Here is a 13,835-nt window from a genome sequence, read left to right on the forward strand (position 1 = left end):
ATATATATATATATATATATATATATATATATATATATATCGAGCGTATCTAGTCGATACTACAATGATTAGATTTATATATTTCATTATCACAAAAACTTGTGTCATAATTTATTGTTTATAAACCTGGGAAATATGTCCTTGGACACAGTAGAACTGTAACTACTTGGTATCGTATCGATACCTAAATTTATGGTGTCATCCAAAAGTAACGTAAAGAATCCAAACAACAGAAGAATAAGTGATTATTACATTTTAACAAAAGTGTAGATGGAACATGTAAAAACAGAAAGTAAGCAGATATTAACAGTAAATGAACAAGTAGATTAATAATCCATTTTCTGATGCTTGTCCCTCATAATTTTGACAAAAACATTACAGTCAGAAATGACACAATATGTTACTGCACACAGTAAAGAGGGGAATCATATGGCCCCATTCCTGGGTAGGTCTCGCCTGAGAGTAAGGTGGAGGGTTAAGCATTTTGCTATGGAGTCTGCTATAAATGATGGAAAGCGCCACTCTACATAGCAACTGAGGCTGTGGTCAAAGTTGGAATTGCCACAAAACACATTTTATGATATTCAACATTCTATTGCCATCTTGCGGCTAAAGTGGAAAGTGCACCTTCTCGATTTGTCACGTTTCGCGTGTCAGGTCAACCGCGGCGAATGGGGCCATATGAATCCCTTTCCTGTCATCAGCCTAATTAGGAGCCTTTGTTTGCTTATTTACTACTAAAAGACAAGTTGTCTAGTATGTTCACTATCTTTTTTAAGGCCAAAATTCTTAGTTGATTGCAATAAAAAACATTATGTTTAGTGTATTATAAGAGTTTATGTTAAAATAAAACCAATAATGATTTTTTTGTTTTGGTCCCTTTTATTTTGAAAAGTATTTTGGTACCAGAAGCAAAATATTGGTATCGGGGAAATAATACATTACGAAAATCTGTTTGAATCGAGAATCTTGTTGAATCGAGAATCCAATCCCCTTTGTTTACATATAGCACTACTAACAACAACACTGTCTCCGGAGTGCTGCACATAAAAAAGAAACAATAAAAGTAATCAAATTACAAGCATTTAAAATTAAACAATAAACAAACAAATATTAATAATAGAATAACATAATAAAATACATTAATAAAATAGAATAAAACAATAAAAACAAATCAATATAATAGAATAAAAACGATTTGATTCTGAATCAAATCGTCACCCCAAGGAATTAGAATCGGAATCAAATCGTTAGGTGTACCCTCTAATAATAACATCCATCCATCCATCCATCCATTTTCCACTGCCCGTCCCTCTCGGGGTCGCTGGTGATGCTGGATCCTATCCCAGTATTGTAATTATAATTGTAATAATTGAACAACAAAACAACAAACACACAGATATTTGTGAAAATAAACTGAATAAAGCTGAAAAATATCGATCTTCACATTAGTATTGATCCGATACAGATACCGATGGATATGCCTACCCCTGATAAGCAGCTCGTATTTGTTTGGTCATCAAGTCTACCACTATAGACCAAAATACTTAAAAAAAAAAAAAAACCTTGCTGGAAAACTAAGCGCCTGAAATTGAAGCACAGTCCCCACATCAACCAGCGAGGCTTTAGAGCTCAAGGTGATGCAATCGGCCGAGGGCGACCGGGAAGCTTTGCTGAAGCCTGGTGGTCACACCGCCATAGCCCTGCACCCCCACGCCCCAAACAAGCAATTTCAGCTTGTGTTCAGCTCAGATTTAACCTCCCCCCGCCCTGGAAAACACGAGTGGCTTGCGGTGAGGAACAACCTAAAAGCTATAAGTATAAAACAATATGGAGGTCGATTCCGAGGACACGTACAAAAACCGTAAAGACTCACAAAGGCGAAGCGACCGCGCTCCAAGACAGCACAAATGACCTTTACCCGGGATTAGTACAGTGAACTGTGTCCTGGGGCCATGGTGAGCCACGCACGACACGCTGTCCACATTATGCGCCCCTGCGGCCACGCCGTCCTTTTCGTCACGGTGCATGGCACACAAACCATAGGCTGAGATTGCGTCATCGTCCGTGGTTATCGAACGCAAACACTTGAAGTCTGGGGACCGCACAAAACTTCCCATCGGTGGGCTCGCTCCGCAGGGGTACGAGACCGTCACGTTGTGGCTAATGCGAGGCGTCACGCCGGTTGACGTGTGAAAGATCGACACGGCGGCGAGAACGTGCAGAGTCAGCCCACCCCGTCTCGACACGTGACCCTAATCGTCGACGACGGCGGAGAGGACTCTGCACAAAACGAAACGTCTTTCCGTGTGACGCCTTGTGACACTGACGCCGTGTATCACATGTCCACGGAGCGGTGGCGTTTTACGATCACATGCTTTGACTCGGCTGCACTGATTCACCTGCCAGATAAGCACACCTTGTCCATCTTCTAGTGCAGAGCTGGGCAAATATTTTGACTCGGGGGCCACATTGAGAGAAAAAAAATGTGTCTGGGGGGCCAATATGTATGTGTGTATAAATGATACATACACATTTATCTGTAAAAATATGCTGTACAGTATGTGTGTTTGGGTCCTGTTTTTTCAGGAACACTTATACCAAAAGTCACAATGTCCGATAGAGTTCTAAAAAAGTTATGAGAGACCACCTCAAAAAAACCGGAACAGAATTTTACAGTTATTTACTAAAATGGGACACCCGAAATGTACATTGAAATAAAGAAAGTGGGATTTACAATATTAACTATGAACAATAAAACGCTGAATATTAACAACATATGAACGTCGCTCCTCTTTTACTTCTCAGGCCAGGTCCTCGATAGTTGTGTATCTTTTACAATCAAGCAAAACACAACAAAAATGTAACAAACAGCAAAATATAATTGCAAAGCATAATAAACACCTACAATATGATTTACTATCACTTGTATGCAGAAATGTGTTGTACAAAATTGCTTCTGCATCCTTTATCCTTTATGCATCCTTTATGCATCCTGCATTCCCATTTTAATTTTCCTGAGGGAACTCTCCTAAAGGAATCAATAAAGTACTATCTATCTATCTATCTATCTTTACATCCTTTGTAACTGAGCTACTGTGTGGAACAATTTGCCTAGTAGATCATTAAACTTTGTCTAGGTCTAAGTCTAAGTTCCTGACACATGCGTTTCGGGCTGGCTGCTCTGAAAACAAACCCCTCCCACTCTGCTTTTTTCCTCGTCTGAGCTGCTGTGACGTAGATTACCGTAATAACTCTTATAACACTCAAAAAAGTGCAGATTTCAACCATTTAAATACTTTCTATAGTTCAAGACTTACGGTAATTTAAAAACAGCACTGCACATCATAATGGCGGCTACAGTTTTGATGTTAAAGGTCTAATAAAAATTATGTGGAACGTCCGGAGGGCCGGATTGAAAATCTTAATGGGCCACATGTGGCCCGCGGGCCGTATTTTTCCCAGGTCAGTTCTAGTGTCTTTTTCAGCACTGCCTTGGCTTGCAATGATACTTTATTTTACACTCATCATGACCAGAATCATCACGATGTTGTTGAATGTGCTCAAAAAGAACTTAAACACACAATGACATTCTTTAACTAAGTTTTATTTCTAAAACATGAACATCTTGTACTCATGTTAGCATTTTAGCTAGCTCTTTCTTACACATTGCACCTCTTTTATTCCACTTTTTATGTTTTTTTAAATATATATATACTGTATATATATATACCGTATATTACCAAATAGTAGCCCGGGCGTTTATTTCACAAAATCGATTTTAGAGACAGGCGTTTAAAAGAAGCAGGCGGTTATTTGCACAAGGCTTTTATTTATTTTTGCACCAGCCTGCACCAGGCCATTATTTGGTTACAATGGTTACTGTCCAGTATTTTTTTTTCGTACAAAAAACTTTAAATTTAAAAGCTAATGTAAACATACAAACAAAAAAACAAGAGATCAACATGAGGTAGGCTATCAAAAGACAAGAGATCAACAGCCTCAACATGGCAGTAGTGCAACAATTGTCAAATAGAATACCAATACTAAAAATAAATAAACTTTTTAAATAAAGCAGCCTACTGGGAAAAATAAAATGATGGTACCAAGTACTCAAGTATAAAACCCACCATCAAAACAGAACAATAATACTGTCACTTAAATAAAATAAAGGCTACAGTACTCCAAGTTTTAAATAAAGCAGCATACAGGAAAATTAAAATGATGGCACCAAGTACTCTATAAAACCATCAAAACAATAATGCTGCAGCAAACGCAACCCCAGTAGCATTTTAATCAAAATTATGCAAATAACAGCCCATGGGCGGCTATTTGGACATAGGCGGTTATTAGGAAGAGGCGGTTAATTCACAAAAAGGGGTCAGACCCCGGGCGGCTATTAAGACATGGGCGGTTATTTGGCCAAGGGCGTTTATTTGGTAATATACGGTATATATATATCAATGTGTCGCCGGCCATTAAACAACTAGCTGCAGGTCACAAATGGCCCCCCTGGCCGCACTTTGGACACCCCTGTTATAGACCAGCGCTACTTAAACAAAGGGCCGCCAAAAAAGTATCTGTTCCTCCGGGCCGCAGCGGCACTCAGTTGTAATACACTTTTCCACCACCTGTGGCAGTAATGACCAGCGCAAACAAACAGAAGAAGTCTGGGGCGAAGCTCACAGAGAGGTTTCTTAAGCGCAAAAATTATGACTAAAGTGGTGACGTTGTATTTTCATTTGCATTTACCGTATTTTCCGGACCATAGGGCGCATTGGATTAAAAGTCGCACTGCCGATGAGCGGGTCTAGTCAGGTCTTTTTTCATACAAAAGGCACACCGGATTATAAGGCGCATTAAAGGGGTCATATTAGGATTTTTTTTCTACATGTAAAACACTATCTTGTTGTCCACATAACATGTAATGGTGGTTCTTTGGTGAAAGTGTTGCATAGATTATTTCACAGGTCATCTTCAAGTAGCTTTCTGAGTGTCTCTTCAGGATGCGCCATTTTGTGGGCGGTCTTATTTACGTGGCTCACCTTCGACAGCGTCTTCTCCCCGTCATCTTTGTTGTAGGAACTTTACACTACTTTATATTAGAAATAGCAACAGCGGAGGATGAATGTCCCATAACAAGAAGATAGAGAAAAATAAGAAGCTTATGATTACGGTGTCGTCACAGACTACAATGGCGGACGCGTGCACATTTTCAGGACTTATGCAGATCCCAAATACATATCAGCAGGTACCAGAAGGTAAGAAAAGTTGGTTTTGCATAATATTGCAAAACAAAACGGCAGATAATATGTCTGCTAATAGGTGCCATTATGTGGTCCTTATACACACACCATAATAATACTCCTATGTTGAAGCATAGTACAATCCATCAAGCGGTGCAGCTTTATAGCTTACCAAAGTCCTATTAAAACATTTTGACAGATTTTTGAGCGCTGTGTGTAATGTTCTATATTCTCAATGGAACATTTTAAGTTTTGGTGTTGTTTACTGCCATCATAGGGACGGCGTGGCGAAGTTGGTAGAGTGGCTGTGCCAGCAATCGGAGTGTTGCTGGTTACTGGGGTTCAATTCCCACCTTCTACCTTCCTAGTCACATCTGTTGTGTCCTTGGGCAAGACACTTCACCCTTTGCCTCTGATGGGTGCTGGTTAGCGCCTTGCATGGCAGCTCCCTCCATCAGTGTGTGAATGTGTGTGTGAATGGGTGAATGTGGAAATACTGTCAAAGCGCTTTGAGTACCTTGAAGGTAGAAAAGCGCTATACAAGTATAACCCATTTATTTATTTATTTATCATATTGCAGTCTACACGTCGCTCTTATGTGTGGTCACACTTATCATTACACCATGTACCAAATAAAATTTGATTCGAAATCAGTAAGCACAACCAGAATTATGCCGTACATTAAGTCACAAGGCGCACTGTCGATTTTTGAGAAAATGAAAGGATTTTATGTGCGCCCTATAGTCCGAAAAATACGGTACATTTTATTGACAGTTTCTTATATGCATTACTGTTAAATACTATTAATATAGTTAGAATGTATTTATTTTAGCACTGCGTAATTGTATGTAAATGTATTTTTCATCAATGTTTATGAGTCCCTTATTTTGCGGTATATTTGATTGTTTATTTTGTAATCAGCCTGACCTAAGCCTTGATAATAATCTTTGTAATAAGCACGCAGTTTATTATTGTTAATTTGTAAACTGAAAGTAGGTTAGATATAATTATTAAATACAATTCAAATCAAGGGTAAGATGAATAATTCAGCGTTAATATTTGAGTGGGCCCGGGCCCTTGTGTAGTGTAAAAGTAGGGCCCCACGGTCCAAAAGGTTAAGAACCCCTGTAGACTATCATGACAAAAACAAAACAAAAAACGAATTTGCTTGTGGAAAACACAAACCTGGTTTCACTGTTAACAAAGTGAAACGAGTTCTGTTTGTTTGCTAATGATAGCGAGATTAATTGCCAAAGTTTAGCTACTAACATTAGGTATCGTATTTGTTTTGCGGAATCCACGACTGGATTGTTTACTTTTAATATAAACTAGTTACAATATAATGTTATGCTACAAAAGCAGTGTTTGGAAAAGAAATGTAATTGTTTACAAAGGTCCTTATACCGCTCAAAGGCACCTCCAATATTTACTCTCCTCTGACTTCCTGCTTCGTCTAATCCCTTTCTGGTGGCTGCTATGTCTTCACCTGTTTTTCTCCCCCTACCAGTTTTTACTAGCAGACTTTGGGCTTATTGCTTTTGTGCGCACCCTATAGGCATAAGACAGCTGAGAGGGACAGTCATGAATACCAGCATTTTTATTCTACAGTGTAAAACACTGTTGTCAAACTCAAGGCCCGGGGACCAGATCTAGCCCACTACATCATTTTGTATGGCCTTCGAACGCCTAGAAATAATATGTATCAATAAAGTACTTATTCTTACTAAATGTATTTGTTCTTTCCGTTTTGGACGGATGTACTACATAGTGGTGTCAAAATGTTTTCAAACAAATCGCGATTCTTACGTGTAACGATTCTTAATCGAAAAAAGCCAAAAATCAATAAAAAAATACATATTATAATTATATATATATATATATATATATATATATATATATATATATATATATATATATATATATATTTTTTTTTTTTTTTTTTTTTTTTTTTTTTTGAAGAAACTAGAATATAAAACATGTTTTCAGTTATTTCACCTTTTCTTGTTAAGTACATAACTCCACATGTGTTCATTCATAGTTTTGAGGCCTTCAGTGACAATCTACAATGTAAATAGTCGTGAAAATAAAGAAAACGCATTGAATGAGAGGGTGTGTCCAAACTTTTAGCCTGTACTGTATATATAAATATAAATGTATTTATTTATTTATATATATATATATCACCTCCAAAACCCTCAAATCTAAACTCCAAACATCTCAGAACAAGCTAGTCAGGTTACTTCTAGACCTCCACCCCAGATCCCACCTCACTCCTACCCACTTCTCTAAAGTGGGCTGGCTCAAGGTGGAGGACAGAGTTAAACAACTTGCACTGAGCCTAGTCTATAAAATCCGCTACACCTCCCTGATACCGAAGTACATGTCAAACTACTTCCTTAACGTAAATGACCGCCATAACCACAACACCAGGGGGTGCTCCACTAACCACGTTAAACCCAGATTCCGAACTAACAAAGGTCTTAACTCATTCTCTTTCTATGCCACATCAATGTGGAATGCGCTCCCAACAGGTATAAAAGAAAGGGCATCTCTATCCTCCTTCAAAACCGCTATAAAAGTTCACCTCCAGGCAGCTACAACCCTAAACTAACACCCTCCCCGGATTGCTAATAATCAAATGTAAACAATCAAATGCAGATTCTTTTTCTTATGCCTTCTGATCCCTCTCTCTCTCTCTCTCTCTCTCTCTCTCTCTCTATGTCCACTACTTGATGTCCATACCCCCCCCCCCCCCACCCCACCCCCCCTCCACACTCCTGATTGTAAATAATGTAAATAATTCAATGTGATTATCTTGTGTGATGACTGTATTATGATGATAGTATATATGATAGTATATATCTGTATCATGAATCAATTTAAGTGGACCCCGACTTAAACAAGTTGAAAAACTTATTCGGGTGTTACCATTTAGTGGTCAATTGTACGGAATATGTACTTCACTGTGCAACCTACTAATAAAAGTCTCAATCAATCAATCAATCAATTTATTTATTTGAATCTTGTCTTGTCCAGCCACTCATACAAATTATATTGTTGATGTAGATGATCATATCTGCTGTACAGATTTACTTTAGAAAAGAGACATGTTGGATACTTTTCTTGTTGTCTTATTTGTATTTGACATTATTAAATGTTTGGGTAGAATTTTATTAAACAAAATCAGTTTTCTTTTAAGTAATATAGAAATGTATCAGAGCTGTTATCCATTTATGGGGGAATGTAGTTAAATATAGAACTGGCATCAAATGTTATTAAAAACATATTGATTTTGAATCGAGAATCGTTTTGAATCGAGAATTTAATCAAGAATCAAATCTAATCAAATCGTGTGGTGCCCAAAGATTCACAGCCCTAGTACTAGATGCAATCATATGTCTCTTGAACTTCATTATTATCTAATTAGGCAACAAACATTATATTATCATATGTACCTTCCAAACACGTTGAAAAAAAACAACTGAATATCTTCTTGACTTATGATTGCATAGCAAGTTATCCATCAATTTGTACAATACAAAAATTACAATAGATTTATGGATAAAATTATGCAGGTTTTTTTCACTGTAAGAATTGTTATTTTTCACATGATATTACTGTAAAATGGAAAAGCAGCACCACTGTTTTTACTGTAAAATGCCGCCAACTGAGCTGCCATTTTTTCACCGGAAAAAAAACGGTGGTATCATTTTTCGATTTACAGTAATACATCGTAAAAACAACAACCGTAGATTTTATAGTATAGACAAACTGGCAACTCTATTGACAGAATGTAACTGTCAATACAGTACTCTTTTTCAATGTACCGTAAAAATATATGTTATTTTATAGATTTTATAAAATCCCCTGAAGAGCAGGGAAACCTGCGAAACAGGCTTGTGGGGATGAAATAGCCTCTGGGCTTTTTCCTGACCTAAAGTACAGTATATAAATATTTTTTTTTATTTTTTTTTTTGGGGGGTGGGGTTTAAAACATTTTCATTTGAGCAAGTATCAAACAGCCCCTTTAACTAGCTACATTACCATGAATTGATTTACGTGGACCCCGACTTAAACAATTTGAAAAACTTATTCGGGTGTTACCATTTAGTGGTCAATTGTACGGAATATGCACTGTACTGTGCAATCTACTAATAAAAGCTTCAATGAATCAATCAATCACATGGGGGAAAAACGTTTTATATTTGATATTATATATTCAAACACAGTGTTACTGGTCAAACTGTGTGCAATGTTACAGTTGCCAAAAATATACTTGTTAAATAAAACCTCTGCCTTGTTTTTATGTTTTTAACTAATATTTAGGCCTACTACGCTGCTGTACAGTATTTTACTGTTGGCCATTAAGGTGATACTTGGAGAGATGAGGGTTTTCTGAGCTGGTACTTGGTGAAAAACGTTTGAGAACCACTGACCTATAGAGTCCATTTATAATGCATAATGCATGTTTTTGGGGCAAAAAGAGACAGTAGTGACTGCTGCCCTAGGATCTCCAAATTGCAAATGTGTTTCAAAGAACTTGCATGACAAACAAGTGGCCGCACCAGAGTCAGAGTGACAGGAGGGCAGGACAGCAGACATGCACATTGTGTGTGTGTGTGTGTGTGTGTGTGTGTTCATGTATGTATGTGTGTGTGTGTGTGTGTGTGTGTGTGTGTGTGTGTGTGTGTGTGTGTGTGTGTGTGTGTGTGTGTGTGTGTGCGTGTGCGTGTGTGTGTGCGTGCGTGTGTGTCATTGTGTAAGTGTGCATGACACTAATGCACTGCTGTGAGCCAGAGGGATTCAACCTTTTGCAAGTGGCAAAGGCAGACATGATGAAGTCATGTTGACAGTCTGTAACCTTCGGTCAGACATCCTTTAACACAATTTTGCTGTTGCTTATTATTCTAATCCCAGGGCCAGTTTTTAAGCAGCCAACATCCTTCTTAAGATGGAGAAAACGGGGGTTAATATCAAATACAGTTAGGCAGGAAGAACTAGACAATGTGAGATGTTTATCGTCTTCACAAGACTCAGGGGAACTCGGAGCCCGAGGCCATGAACGTTGCGTGGCTCAAGACTGGAGAAGGAAACTGAGCCCTCAATGCACCCTGCTGTGCAAGCTGACTAGAGTTGCCGTTGCCAAGTACGTGTATGCTAACCACTCGGGGTATGGCCTTTAGACCTTTCAGCATTGACAAAAATAAAATTATAAAAACTGTTTTCGTTTCAGGTTTGAGCACTTTCAAATATATGTTCCCTGTTCTGGGCAGTAGCAAGCTACATCTATGTAGCTTAACTACATTTTCCACTAGCTTAACTACTTTTTTAACGAGTAGGGATTCCTGTAGCTTAGCTACTTTTAGACCCATGTCGCTAGGTAGCTAACATCAAAGGTACAAGCCACAAAGAGAGAAAATGGACTGTGAATCCAGGCCAAAAAAAAAATATGGAGAAAATCCAATGACCTGGATGAATGAGAACATTACATACGTTAAATATCCATGATTATTGGTTGGTGTTCGTATGATGAGTCACAATTGGCTATGGTTAGGGCGAAACAGTACGGACTGGCCAATCAGAAGCAAGATAAGGCGGGTGATCGAAACTAGTAAGCAAAATCATAACAGACGTGCACTTATGTCACATGACTACAAGGGGGTCGGAGACAGAGGAACGCTTCAAGCTGACCACTCAAAAAAAAGAAACATTCTTGAAAATAGCAGAGAGATTCTCTCCCACAGATTACATTTTTCCTTTAGTGATGAAGATGACGTGCAGGAAACCCACAATAATGCGTGTCTTTGGCCACATTTAGACAAATGTATGCGTTTAGAGAAAACAATGCCCAAAACCTTAGTTTTTAGTTGTTTACTTTGTAAACCAAAACCAAAACTGCTCTTTTCATCTCAGACGTCCAACAAAAATTTAGGAACAAACATTAAGGTGAGTTGAGTTCATGAAAAGTTTTACTGCACATAAACATTACCAACTCTTCCCAAACAACACAAAAGTCAATGTTTTTTGTGTTAAGATATAGATAGATGCTGTTTTTTATACTGTAGGTAGAGAAAATGAATGATTTCATGATTAAATTAATTATTTCATTATTAAATGAATTATTTCATGATTTATTTAATTATCCATCAAAGTCAGTGGGCGGATTCCAACACCTGATTGGTTAATCACTTGCAATTGTGTTTAAATTGTCTTCTTTTTTTAAATCAACATTTGTGTATTGATTTTTTTATTTTATTTTTTGACAAGAGTTAACATTAATACAAGACAATACAAATCAAATGTTATTCCCTCCCCAACCAAAACATTTATTTAAAAAAATCTAATAAGACGAGAATAAAAAAGTAAATAAAAAGTACAAATCAGTCAAATAAGTACAGGAAAATATTGATATAAAGCCACAGACAGCTGCACTTCCGAATGGCCTCAACATGGTGCAGCAATACATAAAAGCAAACAAAAGGCTCATCAATCAACCACAATTCAACCACATCTCTTCTTTACATCCATCCATTTTCTACCATATTTTAGGAAACCACCCCATACTTCCCGAAACTTCTCAGAACAACCATTCAATGTCAGCCTAATCTTTTCCAGTTAGAGAAAATGAAGATAAATAAAGATCATCTTTAATCCAGCGGTTGAATTGTCTTCTTGAAATTTACTGGTCGGAAAGTGCGGAAACAACTCCCAACAACGACAATAAATTCCTCTGATTTACCTGCTACTAAGGGACAAGCGGTAGAAAATGGATGGATGGATGGATGTTCTGTGTCAGCAGGTCTTGCTTCCACATTCCCTGCAAGATCCAAAATATCTACCACCAACTCCCCATCTACATCCTCCTTCGTCGCCATGTTTGGAAAAATGTCAAACACACTTGCCAACCCTCCCGATTTTTCCGGGAGACTCACAAATTTCAGTGCCCCTCCCGAAAATCTCCCGGGACAACCATTCTCCCGATTTTCTCCCGATTTTCTCCCGATTTTCACCCGGACAACTGCCTTTAGTGTCCTCTACAACCTGTCGTTGCGTCCGCTTTTTCACCATACAAACAGCCCAGTAACATGTTGTATGCGGCTTCTACAGACACACGTGAGTAACTGCAAGACATACTTGATCAACAGCCATACAAGTCACACTGAGGGTAGCCGTATAAACAAGTTTAACACTGTTACAAATATACACCACACTGTGAACCCACACCAAACAAGAATGACAAACACATTTCGGGAGAACATCCGCACCGTAACACAACATAAACACAACAGAACAAATACCCAGAACCCCTTGCAGTCGTAACTCTTCCGGGCTACAATATACACCCCACCCTCCACCCCCCCCCCCCCCGCTAACACCAAACCCCGCCCCCTACACCTCAACACCCCCCCTCCCCCGGCTCCAATCTCCCGAATTCGGAGGTCTCAAGGTTGGCAAGTAGGATTTCAAACCAAACCAATCAATGGAGTAGATTCCTGTTAGCCCCGCCCACTGAGTTTGATGGGTGATTTTGACAGATTAAATAACACAGGTTTATGAAATAATTAAATAGATCATTAAATCATGTGGGGCGGTATAGCTCGGTTGGTAGAGCGGCCGTACCAGCAACTTGAGGGTTGCAGGTTCGAGCCCCGCTTCTGCCATCCTAGTCACTGCCGTTGTGTCCTTGGGCAAGACACTTTACCCACATGCTCCCAGTGCCAACCACACTGGTTTAAATGTAACTTAGATATTGGGTTTCGCTATGTAAAGTGCTTTGAGTCACTAGAGAAAAAGCGCTTTATAAATGTAATTCACTTCACTTCAAATAATTTATTAAATAAGGAAATAAACAATTTATTAAATACTTCATTAAATATTGAAATAATTAAATGATTAAATAAATAAATGTACTTTTAAATTAAATTAACTATTGGCACATTTAATAACCCATTTATGTATTTAATTACAATTTGAATACATTTTTGTCACATATATGTTATTATTTAAAGATAATTTTTTTAATATGTGACCCTCCATAGTGATAGACGATAGCAGTATTGTTAAATTGTATGTAAATAAGTTTATTGATGACTATAAAAAGGTATATTTGTTTGTCTAAAACCGTTATCCTGTGTTTTCATCATGATCATGATGAACAAATTAAAGGCAAAATAATGAATGAAAAAAACTTACTCCATCCATTTTCTACCCCTTGTCCCTTTCGGGATCTGTGTTGGCCCTGCGATGAGGTAGCGACTTGTCCAGGGTGTACCCCGCCTTCCGCCCGAATGCAGCTGAGATAGGCTCCAGCACCCCCCGCGACCCCGAAAGGGACAAGCGGTAGAAAATGGATGGGATGGATTAAATAATTAATTAAATATTGAAATGATTAAATAACTAAATATACTTTTAAATTAAATTAACTAATGGCACATTTAATAACACATTTATGTATTCAATTACAATTGAAATTAATTAACGACACATATATGTAATTGTTTAAAGATTATTATTTAATATGTGACCCTCCATAGTGATAGACGATGGAAAACAGTATTGCTAAATTGTATGCAAATAAGTTTATTGATG

General features: G+C 38.0%; 2 protein-coding genes across 2 annotated transcripts in view; both read left to right on the forward strand.

Moving 5' to 3' along the window:
* Positions 1–13,835, forward strand: part of enpp4 (ectonucleotide pyrophosphatase/phosphodiesterase 4) — a 681,324-nt gene that overhangs the window by 625,753 nt on the left and 41,736 nt on the right. The gene's annotated exons all lie outside the window — the stretch shown is intronic.
* LOC133657708 (metalloreductase STEAP3-like) overlaps positions 1–13,835 on the forward strand; it is a 43,318-nt gene that overhangs the window by 5,644 nt on the left and 23,839 nt on the right. The gene's annotated exons all lie outside the window — the stretch shown is intronic.

Source organism: Entelurus aequoreus, linkage group LG01 (assembly GCF_033978785.1).
Source record: "Entelurus aequoreus isolate RoL-2023_Sb linkage group LG01, RoL_Eaeq_v1.1, whole genome shotgun sequence".
NCBI lineage: Eukaryota > Metazoa > Chordata > Actinopteri > Syngnathiformes > Syngnathidae > Entelurus > Entelurus aequoreus.